Source organism: Rhinolophus sinicus, linkage group LG06, assembly GCF_036562045.2.
Source record: "Rhinolophus sinicus isolate RSC01 linkage group LG06, ASM3656204v1, whole genome shotgun sequence".
Classification (NCBI taxonomy): Eukaryota; Metazoa; Chordata; class Mammalia; order Chiroptera; family Rhinolophidae; genus Rhinolophus; species Rhinolophus sinicus.
In genome coordinates this window covers 75,531,579-75,545,647 of record NC_133756.1, presented here as the reverse complement: position 1 = coordinate 75,545,647, position 14,069 = coordinate 75,531,579, and positions in this window count along the sequence as shown.

Genomic DNA, 14,069 nt, shown 5'->3' with positions numbered 1-14,069 from the left:
GTGGAGAGCGGGACCAGAGACCCGGCATGACACCCTGCATGACACCATCCAATGCATTTTCTTATCAGTGTTCAAAGGTAAGCATTTGCACCTTGTATGTATCTCACTTTGAGCGGGATACCAAGTTGTTTCTTATTTAGGAATGCCTGCTGGTTTCTATTTTAAGTATTTCATTTATTCTCACATGCTTCATGAATAATAATGGATGACAAGTCCTCAGGCCATCCCAATCTGCTATTCTCCTCAGAGGGTTATAACAGATGAAAAAGTATTATATGCAGCTGTTTGGGAATTTGATTTAATAAAAAGCTCAGTAAAATGTAATATACCAATCTACCTATAGCTTCATAATCTATCTGATGATGTTAATAATGTCTGTCTATATACTTTAATTTGAATATAGCTTCTTTTTAGATACGAAATTCTTTGATTTTTATCACTTGCAAATTTATTATCAAAAAACAGTTTCTTATACATTTTAGCAGATTAGCTTTTTTGATTATTTTGGAACACTTACGTTACATCTTACCTAAACCAATGTTTAAAATATGAGTAAATATTAATGTACTTCTTTTAAAAATAAGTAATCTTGTTGCAAATGGCACTATTTCATATTTTCTTATGGAAGAATAGTATTCCATTGTGTATATATCTTTATCTTTTTTTTTTTTTTTTAAGATTTTTTATTGGGAAAGGGGAACAGGACTTTGTTGGGGAACAGTGTGTACTTCCAGGATTTTTTCCAAGTCAAGTTATTGTACTTTCAATCTTAGTTGTGGAGGGCGCAGTTCAGCTCCAGGTCCACTTGCCGTTGTAGTTGCAGGGAGCACAGCCCACCATCCCTTGTGGGAGTCGAGGAGTTGAACTGGCATCCTTGTGTTTGAAAACCCTCTGACCCATGTGGGAAATGAATCGGCAGCCTTCGGGGTGAGGACCACGGAGCTCCAACTGCATGAGCCACCAGGCCAGCCCTATCTTTATCTTCTTTATCCATTCATCTATCGAAGGACATTTTGGTTGTTTCCATGTCTTTGCCAATGTAAATAAAGCAGCAATGAACATCGGAGCACATATATCTTTATGGATAAATGTTTTCAGGGTTTTTTTGGCAGATACCTAGAAGAGGGATTGCTAGGTCATATGGTAATTACACGCTTAATTTTTTGAGGACCCTCCACACTGCCTTCTATAGTGGCTGCACCAGTCTGCATTCCCACCAACACTGTATGAGGGTTCCTTTTGCTCCACAGCCTCTCCGACACTTGTTATTATTAGTCTTGTTGATGATAGCCATTCTAACTGGTGTGAAGTGATATCTCAGTGTGTTTTTTATTTGCATTTCTCTGATGATTAGTGATGTTGAGCATCTTTTCATATGTCTGTTGGCCATCTGTATGTTTGTGACAGCATGGATGGATCTTGAGATTATTATGCTAAGCAAAATCAGTGAGACAGAAAAAGTAGAGAACCATATGACTTCACTGATATGTGAGATAGAAAACTGAAAGCAACAAAGGAATAAGGCAAACAAAGAAACAAAAACTCATAGACACAAACAATAGTTCAGTGTTTACCAGAGAGTAAGGGGGGAGGGGAAATACTAGAAGAGGGTAAAGTGGGTCAAATATATGGTAATGGAAGGAGAATTGACTCTGGGTGGTGAACACACAATGTTATATATAGATGATGTATTACAGAATTGTACACTTGAAACCAATGTAATTTTACTAACAATTGTCACCCCAATAAATTTTAATTTAAAAAAAGAAAAAGGAGTAATATTTCTTCATAGAATAATAACATTCTTAACTTCCAAAGAAACATTTCAAAGTGTTGTAACTTGGACATTTATTATAATAAAAATATTTTATTAAAAACAAAAAAATGTAAATGGAAAAAAATGTCAGTTAAAAGGCAGTCAAACTGGATAAAAAATTAAATTAACTATCTGCAGTGTATAAGACATATACCTAAATCAAAAATACAGAAAAGTTAAGGATAAAAGGATGGAAAAAAGATATATCATGCAAATACTAACCCAAAGATGTATAATACAGCTAACCCAATAGCTGTATTAATATCAAACAAAAATAGATAGTAGGATAAAAATCACTATTAGGGATAAAGAAAATTTCAGTGTAATGATAAAAGTTCCAATTCAATATGAAATTATTCTGATTCCAAACTTATATGTATTTAGTAAAACAGCACTGGACTCTTACAGAAAGCAAACATTGAATTATAAAAAGAAATTGACAAATCAACTTAGAGTAGGAGATTTCAGCACATATCTCCTAGCAAAGAGTAGGTCAAATAAGCCAAATTAAAAGATTTGAACAAAATTAATTTAATACTTATACAAAAATCACTGTACCCAACAATAGGAGAATCCATATTTTTTCAAACATTCATGAAAAATCATAAAAATTCTGATCTCAACAAATTCCAAAGAATGTGTAACATACAGAAGACATTCTCTGACCAAGCTATGATTAATTCAGAAATCATAAAATAAAGATAATTTTAAAAACCTATATCAAAAAATTGTGGTGTGAGGTGAGCCTCTTGAAATCTCCCCTGGAATTTACAACAAGTTGAACAACTGTAATTCCACAAAGAACTCCCTGCATAGCAGACAGGCAAGAATAAAAGGCACGCAACTGAAATCATCTAAAGGTGGGCAAATTGGGTGAGCAGGGGAGGAGGGAAGCGGGAATTGCGGAGACGCAGGACATGAGGGCTTAGGAGCAGACCGGAGCTCAGAACTCCGAGCTCCCTGCATTCTGGAACTACCACAGCAGTGGGAGAGGGAAGAATTCAGACTTCTAGTGCTCCGCTTATGGCCCACAGTCCCGCCTGAGGGATCAGCATATAACACAGCTGAACCCAATGCTCACAGCAGAGACCTTGGAGCAAAGACTGAGGGAAGAAGGGTGAAAACAGAGGGTTAAGCCCTCACTGCCAAGTACAGGACAGAAGGCTTAGGCACTGAGCATAGCCAACCCCTCCTACCCACCCAGAGCTCGCCACACCCCCACCAGCCTAGTGCTAGAAGTGGAATGGTAACAGTGCCAGATCAAAAGAACAGAATGTTTGCAGATCAGAGAACTGCAGCCCACACTATGGACTTGCAGCCCAACTAGTTCTGGCAAAGAGCAGGGAACCCTGAGTGCAGGACAGGCTGTGCTGGTGGTCATAGCCATTGCTCACAGCCACATCTCACAACCCACCCCACCCCTGTCCCCACCTATCTGGGTGGATCCCTGAAGGAGTAAACTGATAAAAGTGGATTAGCATCTTAAGATGCTTAACCATAGAGCTTGGAGGTATATGGGTGGAGTTGGGCCTCTTGTTGGCTCTCTGGTCCTGACTTCCTGTTGGACTTTTTGGTAATTACTGGGGAAGGGATGTGGACATATAGAATAGCAATCTTGGAACCAGGATTGTTCTTCACATGGACATCCAGTTGGAGCCCCAGGTTGGAGGTGTGTGTTGCCACACTACGGTGGTGGTTTTTGTTCCTTTTTTTTCTTTTCCCAAATGAACCACTCTTTCAGTGGATTTTCTGGAGAGTTATTTTTGCCAGTCCATAAAACAGAGCCATTGAAAAACACATGCTTTGAAACTGGTGCAGGAAGAGCTTTGGAACTTCAGAAGCTCTCCACATCCTCCCACGAAGACAGTGTCCTGTGACCCAGGTGACCTGTTGACAGAGGAGAAACCCGCCTTCCAGGGAATCCCCCCATTGTGTGAGAAGCTGGAACAGTGCAGAGAAAATATAACACTACAGCGTGAGAGACATTAAAAGGCTGCAGTCAAATAGAAAATAAAACATTCAGCCAACACTTCCTGGAAAACAAAAGAAAGACTTATTTCTATCAACCTATTGCTGAATCCACTCTTGTAGATGTCTAGGAAGAGAAACAATAATTCATTAATTGCCACTACTAACCAAGGTAACAAGACAGCTCAGAAAGAAAATGAAAAGTCTCCAGAAAATGAACTTAAAGGCATGGAAATATGTGACTTAAATGACAGAGATTTCAAGATTGCAGTTCTAAAAAAAATCAACAAGATGCAAGAAAACACAGACAGGCAGTTTAATAAACTCAGAAACACAATCAAAGAACAAAATGAACATTTTACCAAAGAGATTGAAATTTTTTAAAAAGAACCAAATAGAATTTCTGGAGATTAAGAACTCAATAAAAGAAATGAAGAATGAAATAACCAGCTTAGGTAATAGAGCTGATGAGATGGAGGAAATAATCAGTGACATCAAAGATAGAAATCTGGAAATGGCACAGACCGAAAAAGAGAGAGATGAGAGTTAAAAGAAATGAAAGAATTCTACAAGAATTTTCTGACTCCATCAGAAAGAGCAATATAAGAATAATGGGCATACCAGAAGGAGAAGAAAGAGAGAAGGGAAAAGAGAGTATATTCAAACAAAAGTCGACGAGAACCTCCCAAACTTGTGGTAAGAACGGGGTCCTCAAATCCAGGAGGCAAATAGAACACCTAATTACCTCAATCTGAACATGCCTTCTCCAAGGCACACTGTATTGAAGCTGTCAAAAATTAATGACAAAGAATCCTCAAGGCAACAAGGAAAAGAAGATGGTAACCTACAAAGGAAAGCCCATTAGGTTATCATCAAACTTTTCAGCAGAAACTCTACAAGCTTGGAGGGTGTGGAATCAAATATTCAAACTATTGAAAGAGAGAAATTATGAGCTAAGAATAATATATCCAGCAAAGATATCCTTTAGATATGAAGGAGGAATAAAGACTTTTCCAGACATACAGAAGCTGAGGGTATTGTCTAACACATGACCTGCACTACAAGAAATACTGAAGGAGGCTATTTGACTTGAAACAAAGAAGCAAAAGAATACAAAACTATTACAAACAGACGGAAGCAAGAAATGGCAACCCCTATATCAAATAGGGCACTATACACTTAAACGTAACATACAGAATAAAGAAGGGAAAAAAAAACTAAAAAAAGAGGAAAAAGATAACTTGTTACTGCAGTGCAGGAATCAATTCACAGCATAAATAGGAATAATTTGTGACAACAAAAACGTAAAAGGGGAGAGAGTAAAGGCCTGCACTGGCATAAGGAAATGTAGAAAGTAAGCATACTGAAGAAAACGGAATACTCTAAATACGAAACTTTCTTTTACATAAACTTAATGGTAACCATCCAAAAAAAATCCAGAACTGAAATATATAACGTTAAAAAAAGAAGAAATATAGGGATAAATCATAGGATACAAACACACTGAAATAATAGACAGCAACAAAAAGGCAAAGACAGGATGGAAACCAAAGATAGAATGATAAGAAATTCTCATGCATCAATAATCACCCTAAATGTAAATGGACTGTACTTACCAACAAAATGGCACAGAGTAGCAGATTGGATCAACAAACTAAACCCAACTATATACTGCCTCCAAGGGACACATCTCAGCTACAAGGACAAATATAGATTCAAAGTGAAAGGGTGGAAACTGACACTCCAAGCAAATGGTAGCCAGAGAAAAGCAAGTGTATCCATACTGATATCAGATGAAACAGACTTCAGGATAAAAAACGTAACAAGAGACAAAGAGGGACATTTCATAACGATAAAGGAGACTATACCACAAGAAGACATAACAATCATCAATACTGTGGCCCCAATCAGGGAGCACCTAAATATATCAAGCAACTACTAACAGAACTAAAGGGAGAAATTGACCAAAACACAATTATAGGAGAGGGCCTAAATACATCATTGACAGTTATGGATAGATTATCTAAACAGAAAGTAAATAATAAAATAGCAAGCCTAAATGACACATTAGATGAAATGGACATAATTCACATTTCTAGAGCACTTCATCCTAGAACATCAGACTATACATTATTTTCTAGTTTACATGAAACAGTCTCAAGGATAGACCATATATTGGGACATAAAACTAGTGTCAGCAAATTTAAGAAGATTGAAATCATCCCAAGCATATTGTCTGATCACAAGGCTTTGAAATTGAATATCAACTGCAAAAAGAAAGCATGAAAAAACCACAAATATGTGGTGATTAAACAACACACTTTTAAAGAATGACTGGGTCAAAGAAGAACTAAGAGGAGAGATCAAAAGATACATAGAAACAAATGAAAATGAAAATACATCCTACCAAAAATTTTCGGATGCAGCGAAAGCAGTTTTAAGAGGGAAATTTATATGATTACAGGCCTATCTCAAGAAACAAGAAAAATCCCAGATAAATCACTTCATGTTACATCTTAAAGAACTAGAAAAAGAGGAACAAATGAAACCCAAAGTTAGCAGAAGGAAGGAAATAATAAAAATCAGAGCAGAACTAAATGAAATACAGAACAAAAAGACAATAGAAAAAATTAATGCAACAAAGGGATGATTCTTTGAAAAGATTAATAAAATTGACAAACCCTTGGCTAGATTCACTAAGATAAAAAGAGAGACGACACTAATTAACAAAATCAGAAATGAAAAAGGAGAAGTTATCACGGACGCCACTGAAATACAAAGGATCATCCAACAATACTATGAAGGACTATATGCCACCAACTTCAATAACCTAGAAGAAATGGACAAGTTCTTAGAAACATATAGCCTTCATAAGCTGAATCATGAAGAATTGGACAGCCTAAGTAGACCGACCACCAGTAAGAAAATTGAATCAGTCATCTGAAACCTTCCCAAAAGCAAAAGTCCAGAACCAGATGGCTTTACTAGTGAATTCTACCAAACATTCAAAGGGGATCAAATACCTGTCCTACTCAAACTTTTCCAAAATAATTGAAGAAGAGACAATACTCTCTAACTAATTTTATGAGGCAAACATTACCCTGATACCAAAACCTGGTAAGGATAACACGAAAAAAAGAAAATTACAGACCAATATCTCTGATGAATACAGAGGCAAAAATCCTAAACAAAATTCTAGCAAACCGATGCAACAATGCATTAAAAAGATTATACATCATGACCAAGTGGGGTTCATCCTAGAAGCACAAAGATGGTTCAAGATACGCAACTCGATCAATGTGATACACCACATAAAACAAAATGAAGGACAAAAATTATATGATTATATCAATAAATGCAGAAAAAGCATTTCATAAGATACAGCATCCATTCATGATTAAAACACTTAATAAAATGGGTATAGAAGGAAAATACCTCAACATATTAAAGGCCATATATAACAAACCCTCAGCTAATATCATAATTAATGGTGAAAAACTGAAGCCCTTTGTTCTACGTTCAGGAACACGACAGGGCTGTCCCATATCACCTCTGCTTTTCACTATAGTGTTGGAAGTCCTAGCCAGAGCAATCAGGCAAGAGAAAGAAATAAAAGGCATCCAAATTGGGAATGAAGAAGTTAAATTGTCACTTTTTGCAGATCACATGATGCTATATATAGAAAACCCTAAAGGCTCCACCAAAAAGCTGTTAGAAACAATAAACGAATACAGTCAAGTTGCCGGCTACAAAATCAATGTACAAAAGTCCATTGCATTCCTATATACTAACAATGAAATCTCAGAAAAAGAAATAAAAAAACCAGTTCCTTGTGCAATTGCAACAAAAAGAATAAAATACCTAGAAATAAACTTAACCAAGGATGAGAGAGACCTATATACTGAAAACTATAAGACATTTTTTAAAGAAATTGAAGAAGACACAAAGAAATGGAAAGACATTCCATGTTCATGGATTGGAAGAATCAACATAGTTAAAATGGCCATATTACCCAAAGCAATATACAGATTTAATGCCATTCCCATCAAAATCCCAATGGCTTTTTAAAAAGAAATAGAACAAAAAATCATCAGATTTGTATGGAACCAAAAAAGATCCCGAACAGCCAAAGCAATCTTACGAAAAAAGAACAGTGCCGGAGGTATCACACTCCCTGACTTCACCTTGTACTACAGGGCTACAATAATCAATACAGCATGGTATTGGCAGAAAAAACAGACACACAGACCAATGGAATAGAATTGAGAACCCAGAAATAAACCCACACATATATGGACAGATAATTTTTGACAAAGAAGCCAAAAACATACAATGGAGAAAAGACAGTCTCTTCAATAAATGGTGCTGGGAGCATTGGAAAGCCACGTGCAAAAGAATGAAACTAGACTGTTATCTGTCACCATGTACCAAAATTAACTCAAAATGGATCAAAGACCTAAACAAAAGACCCGAAACAATAAACTGCATAGAAGAAAACATAGGTACTAAACTTATGGACCTTGGGTTCAAAGAGCATTTTATGAATTTGACTCCAAAGGCAAGGGAAGTGAAAGGTAAAATAAATCAATGGGACTATGTTAAACTAAAAAGCTTCTGCACAGTAAAAGAAACCATCAACAAAATAAAGAGACAACTAATGGGAGAAGATTTTTGCAAACAATGCCTCCGATAAGGGGCTAATATCCAAAATATATAAGGAATTCATACAACTCAACAACAACAACAAAAACTACAATTAAAAAATGGGCAGAGGACCTGAAGAGACATTTCTCCAAAGAAGACATACAAATGGCAAATAGACATATGAAAAAAAATATTCAACATCACTAATCATCAAAGAAATGTAAATAAAAACCACACTGAGATATCTCACCCCACTTAGAATAGCTATCATCAACAAGACAAATAATAACAAGTGTTGGAGAGGCTGTGGAGAAAAAGGAACCGTTGTACACTGTTGGTGGGAATGCAGACTGGTGCAGCCGTTATGGAAGGCAGTGTGGAGGTTCCTCAAAAAATTAAGAATAGAATTACTGTATGACCCAGCAATCCCTCTCCTGGGTATCTACCCAAAAAATCTGAAAACATTTATCCATAAATAAACGTGTGCTCCAATGTTCATTGCAGCTTTATTTACATCAGCCAAGAAATGGAGACAACCAAGGTGTCCTCGATAGATGACTGTATAAAGAAGTTGTGGTATATATACACGATGGAATACTCTTCTGCCATAAGAAAAGATGAAATAGTACCGTTTGCAACCTGGATGGATCTTGAGATTATTATGTTGAGTGAAATAAGTTAGACAGAAAAAGTCAAGAACTATATGATGTCACTGATATGTGGGATATAAAACTGAAAGTAACAAAAGAACAAGACAAACAAATGAAGAAACCCAAACTCATAGACACAGACAATAGTAGTGGTTACCAGAGGATAAGGGGGGTGGGAGGTGGGAGATGAGGGTAAAGGGGATCCAATATATGGTGATAGAAGGAGAACTGATTCTGGGTGGTGAACACACAATGTGATATGTAGATGATGTATTATAGAATTGTACACCTGAAATCTATGTAACTTTGCTAACAATTGTCACCCCAATAAACTTTCATTTAAAAAACAAAAAAAACCCATATCATTTGAAATTTGACAACACTCTGTTCAATAACTCATGGATCAATGTTGAAATTAGAATGAAAAGTTTAAAAAGTATTTGGAACTGAATAATAATTAAAATACTGTATTATCAAAATTTGTGGGCTACAGCTCAAATATTCATAGTATTTTGAAGGATATTTATATAATTGAATGCTCATTAGCAAAGAATAGACTGAAAATTAATAATTTATATACCAAATATAAGAGATAACGAACCTGTGCATGCACACAAATGCAGAGCATTTCACAGAAGAGGATACATAACTGGCCAATTAACATTTAAAAAAATGCCAGCTTAATTTTTAAAGAGAAATACATATTAAATGCACAATGTTATACATTTTACAAGCACCAGACACAGAATTCTAAAAGTTTAGATAGTAGCATATGCTAGTGAGAGTGGGGGTCGACAGGAAAACGTATACACTGCTGGTGGGTACATCAGTGCAACTTCAGGAAATTTACTGTGTAAAACTGAGCGTTTACGCATTTTACTACCCAACAAAAAATTAACTACAGGCACACATCAAAGTATATACGTTTCATAATCGTAAAGTTAAGTGGAAAAAGAAAACAGGTTACAGAATATCACTTAGACTAAGTATAAAAGCATGCCAAAAAAAAATAATTTGGTGATACATACTGAACATGTAGAATCATAATAAAATATTCAGACTAGTAATATGATGGGAGGGGCGTACAGGTTTCTAAAGGTATACTATTGTTCTGTTTCCTAAATTAAATGGTGGGTATTTGAGTGTTCATTTTATTGTCCTTTAAGTCATATTTATGCCACATTTACTTTTATATATGTGAAATTGTTTTTGTTATTTAAGTAGAGTAGATATACAATTGATACTAGTTTCAGACGTACAACATAGTGGTTAGGCATTTATATACCTCATGATGTGATCACCACACTAAGTCTAGTAATTATCTGTCACCATGCAAAGTAATCACAATATCATTGAGTATGTTCACCTTCACCTTTTTCACCCATCCTCCTGCCCTCTGGCAACCATCAGTTTAATCTCTGTTTCAATGAGTCTGCTTTTGTTTTGTGTTGTTTGTTTGTTTTTTAGATTCCACACGTAAGTGAAATCAAAAGGTATTTGTCTTTCTCTGTCTGACTTATTTCACTTTGCATAATTCCCTCCAGGTCCAGCCATGTTGTTGCAAATGGCAAGATTCATTCTTTTTTTATTGGTGAATAATTTCCGTATCTTCTTTAACAATTCATCTTGGCTATTGTAAACAATACTGTGGTAAACATAGAGGTGCATACATCTTTTCAGATTAGTATTTTGGGTTTCTTTTGATAAATATCCAGAAGTGTTATTACTGGGACATATGGTAGTTCTACGAGTAAGTGAGGGTTAATTTCTGGGCTTTCTTTTGTATTCCATTGATCTATGTGTCTGTTGTTTTTTTTTTCCAGTACCATGCTGTTTTGATTATTATAGCTTTGTAATATAGTTTGAAATACAGGAGAATTATTTCTCCAACATTGTTCTTTCTTCTCAAGATTGCTTTGGCTGTTTATGGTCTTTTGTGGTTCCATATAAATTTTAGCATTATTTTTTCTAGTTTTGAGAAGAATGTCATTGGCATTTTGATAGGTACTGCAATGAATGTGTAGATTTCTTTGAGTAATATGGACATTTTAACCATATTAATCCTTCCAATCCATGAACATGATATATCCTTTGATTTATTTGTGTCCTCTTCAATTTCTTTCTTCAGTGTCTTACAGTTTTTAGAGTATAGGTCTTTCGCCTCCTTGGTTAAATTCATTCCTAGGTATTTAATTCTTTTTGATGCCATTGTAAATGGGATTGTTTTCTTTATTTTTATTTTGGATTGTTCATTATTAGTGTATAGAAACATGATGGAATTTTGTATATTTACTCTTTATCCTGCTGTTTACTGAATTCATTTGTTAATTCTAATAATTTTCTGGTGGAGTCTTCTGGGTCTTCTATATATAGTATCATGTCATCCTTCAATTTTACTTCTTTTCCAATTTGGATGCCTTTTATGTTTTTTGCTCATCTGGCTCCTGTGGCTAGGGCTTCCAATACTATATTGAATAATAATGGTAAGAATGGGAGTCTTGTCTTGTTCCTGATCTTAGAGGAAAGGCTTTCAGCTTTTTACTGTTGATATGATGTTATCTGTGGGTTTGTCATATATATAGCCTTTATTATGTTGACATAAATTCCCCCAATACCCATTTTGTTGAGAGATTTTATCATAAATGGATGTTGAATTTTCTCAAGTGCTTTTTCTGTACTATTGCAATGATATTTTATCTTTGGTTTTGTTGCTATGGTTTATCATGTTCATTGATTTGAGGATATTAAACCATCCTTTCATCTCAGATTAATCCCATTTGATCATGGTCTATAATCTTTTTAATGTATTGTTGAATTCAGTTTGTTAGTATTTTTTGAAAAGTTTTGCATCTATGTTCATCATGGATATTGGCCAGTAATCTCTCTCTCTCTCTCTCTGTAGTATTTTTGTCTGGTTTTGGTATCAGGTAGAATGCATTTGTAAGAGTTTCTTCCTCTTCAAGTTTTTGGAATAGTTTGAGAAAGATAAGTATTAACTCTTTAAATGTATGATGGAATGCACCTGTGAAGCCATCTGGTCCTGGACTTTTGTTTGCTGAGAGTTTTATTTTTTTGATTACTGCTTCAATTTCATTGCTAGTAATTGGTCTGTTCAGATTCTCTGTTTCTTCCTGGTTCACTCTTGGAAGGTTGTATATTTCTAGAAATGTATCCATTTCTCCTAGGTTGTTCAATTTGTTGGCATATAGTTGTTCATAGTATTCTTTATGATCCTTTGTATTTCTGTGGTGTCAGAAACCCCTCTTCTTTCATTTCTGACTTTATTTATTTAGGCTCCTTCTTTGTTTTCCTTGATGAATCTCCTTAAAATTTTGTTGATTTTGTTTGTCTTTTCAAAAACCAGCTCTTAGTGTCATTGGTATTTCCTGTGTTTTTGTTGTTGTTTTTGTCTCTATTTCATTTATTTCTTCTTTGATCTTTATTATTTCTTTCCTTCTACTTACTCTTGGTTTTGTTTTTTTCTTTTTCTCATTTCTTTGAGTGTAAAGTTAATTTTTTTAATTTGGAATTTCTCTTGTTTCTTGAGGTAGGCCTGTATAGCTATGAACTTTCCTCTTAGAACTATTTTTGCTGCATGCCATAAATTTTAGGGAGTTGTGTTTTCATTTTCATTTGTCTCAAGGTATTTTTTGTTTTCTGTTTCATTTTCTCTTTAATCCATTGGTTGTTTAGTAGCATATTGTTTAGTCTCCATATTTTTTTTTCCAGTTTTTTTTCTTGTAGTTGATATCTAGTTTCATGTTGTTGTGTTCAGAAAAATGCTTCATATGATTTCAATCTTCTTGAATTTATTGAGACTTGTTTGGCAGCCTAATAAGTGATCAACTTGGAGAATGTTCCATGTACACTTGAAAAAAATATGTATTCTGCGTTTTTGGATGAAATGTTCTATAAATGCCTATTAAGTTGATCTGGTCTAATGTGATATATAAGGACATTGATTCCTTATTAATTTTCAGTCTGGATGATCTGTCCATTGATGTTAGAGGGGTATTAAAGTCCTGTAGTATGACTGTATTGGTGTTAATTTCTCCTTTTCTGTGCATTAATATTTGCTTTCTATATTTAGGTGTTCCTATGTTAGGTGCATAGATATTTATGATTTTTGATATTATGATACTTATTGTCTTCTTGGATTGACCCCTTTTATCATTATGTTATGACCTTCTTTGTCTCTTTTTACAGTCTTTAAAGTCTGTTTTGTCTGATATAAATATTGCTACCCCAGCTTTCTTTTCATTTCCATTTGCATGGAATATCTTTTTCCTTCCCTTTACTTTCAGTCTCTGTGTGTTTTTCAATCTGATGTGAGTCTCTTGTAGGCAGCATATAAATGGGTCTCATTTTATTTCTTTTTCTTTTTTCCCATTCAACCACTATATGTTTTTTATTGGAGCATTTAGTTCATTTACATTTATGTAATTATCAATAGTTATGTACTTATTGCCATTTTGTTAATTGTTGGGGGGTTTTTGTTGTTTTTGTAGTTCTTCTTTGTTCCTTTCTTCTTCTTTTGATCTCCTTTCTTTGCATTTGCTGGTTTTCTTTAGTGTCTTTTCTGTTTGTTTGTTTGTTTTGTAATTGTTTTGGTTTATGGTTACCATGAAGTTCATATATATCTATGCATATGTATAACAGTGTATTTTAAGGTGGTAGGCATTTAAGTTCAGATACATTGTAAAAGCACTACATTTTCACTTCTCCTCCACACTTTGTGTTTTTGACATCATATTTTATATCTTTTTGTTTTGTGTATCTCCTGATTATTTATTATAGTCATAGTTAATTTTCCTACCTTTGTCTTTTAACTTTCATATTAGCTTTTAAGTGGTTGATTCACTGTGTTAATTTTCCTTTGCCTGTAAATTGTTTTCTTTCCTGTATTTTCTTCTTTCTTTCTTTCTTTCTTTCTTTTTTTCTGCATAAGAAAGACCTTTTCACATTTCTTGTAAATCAGATTTAGTGGTGAT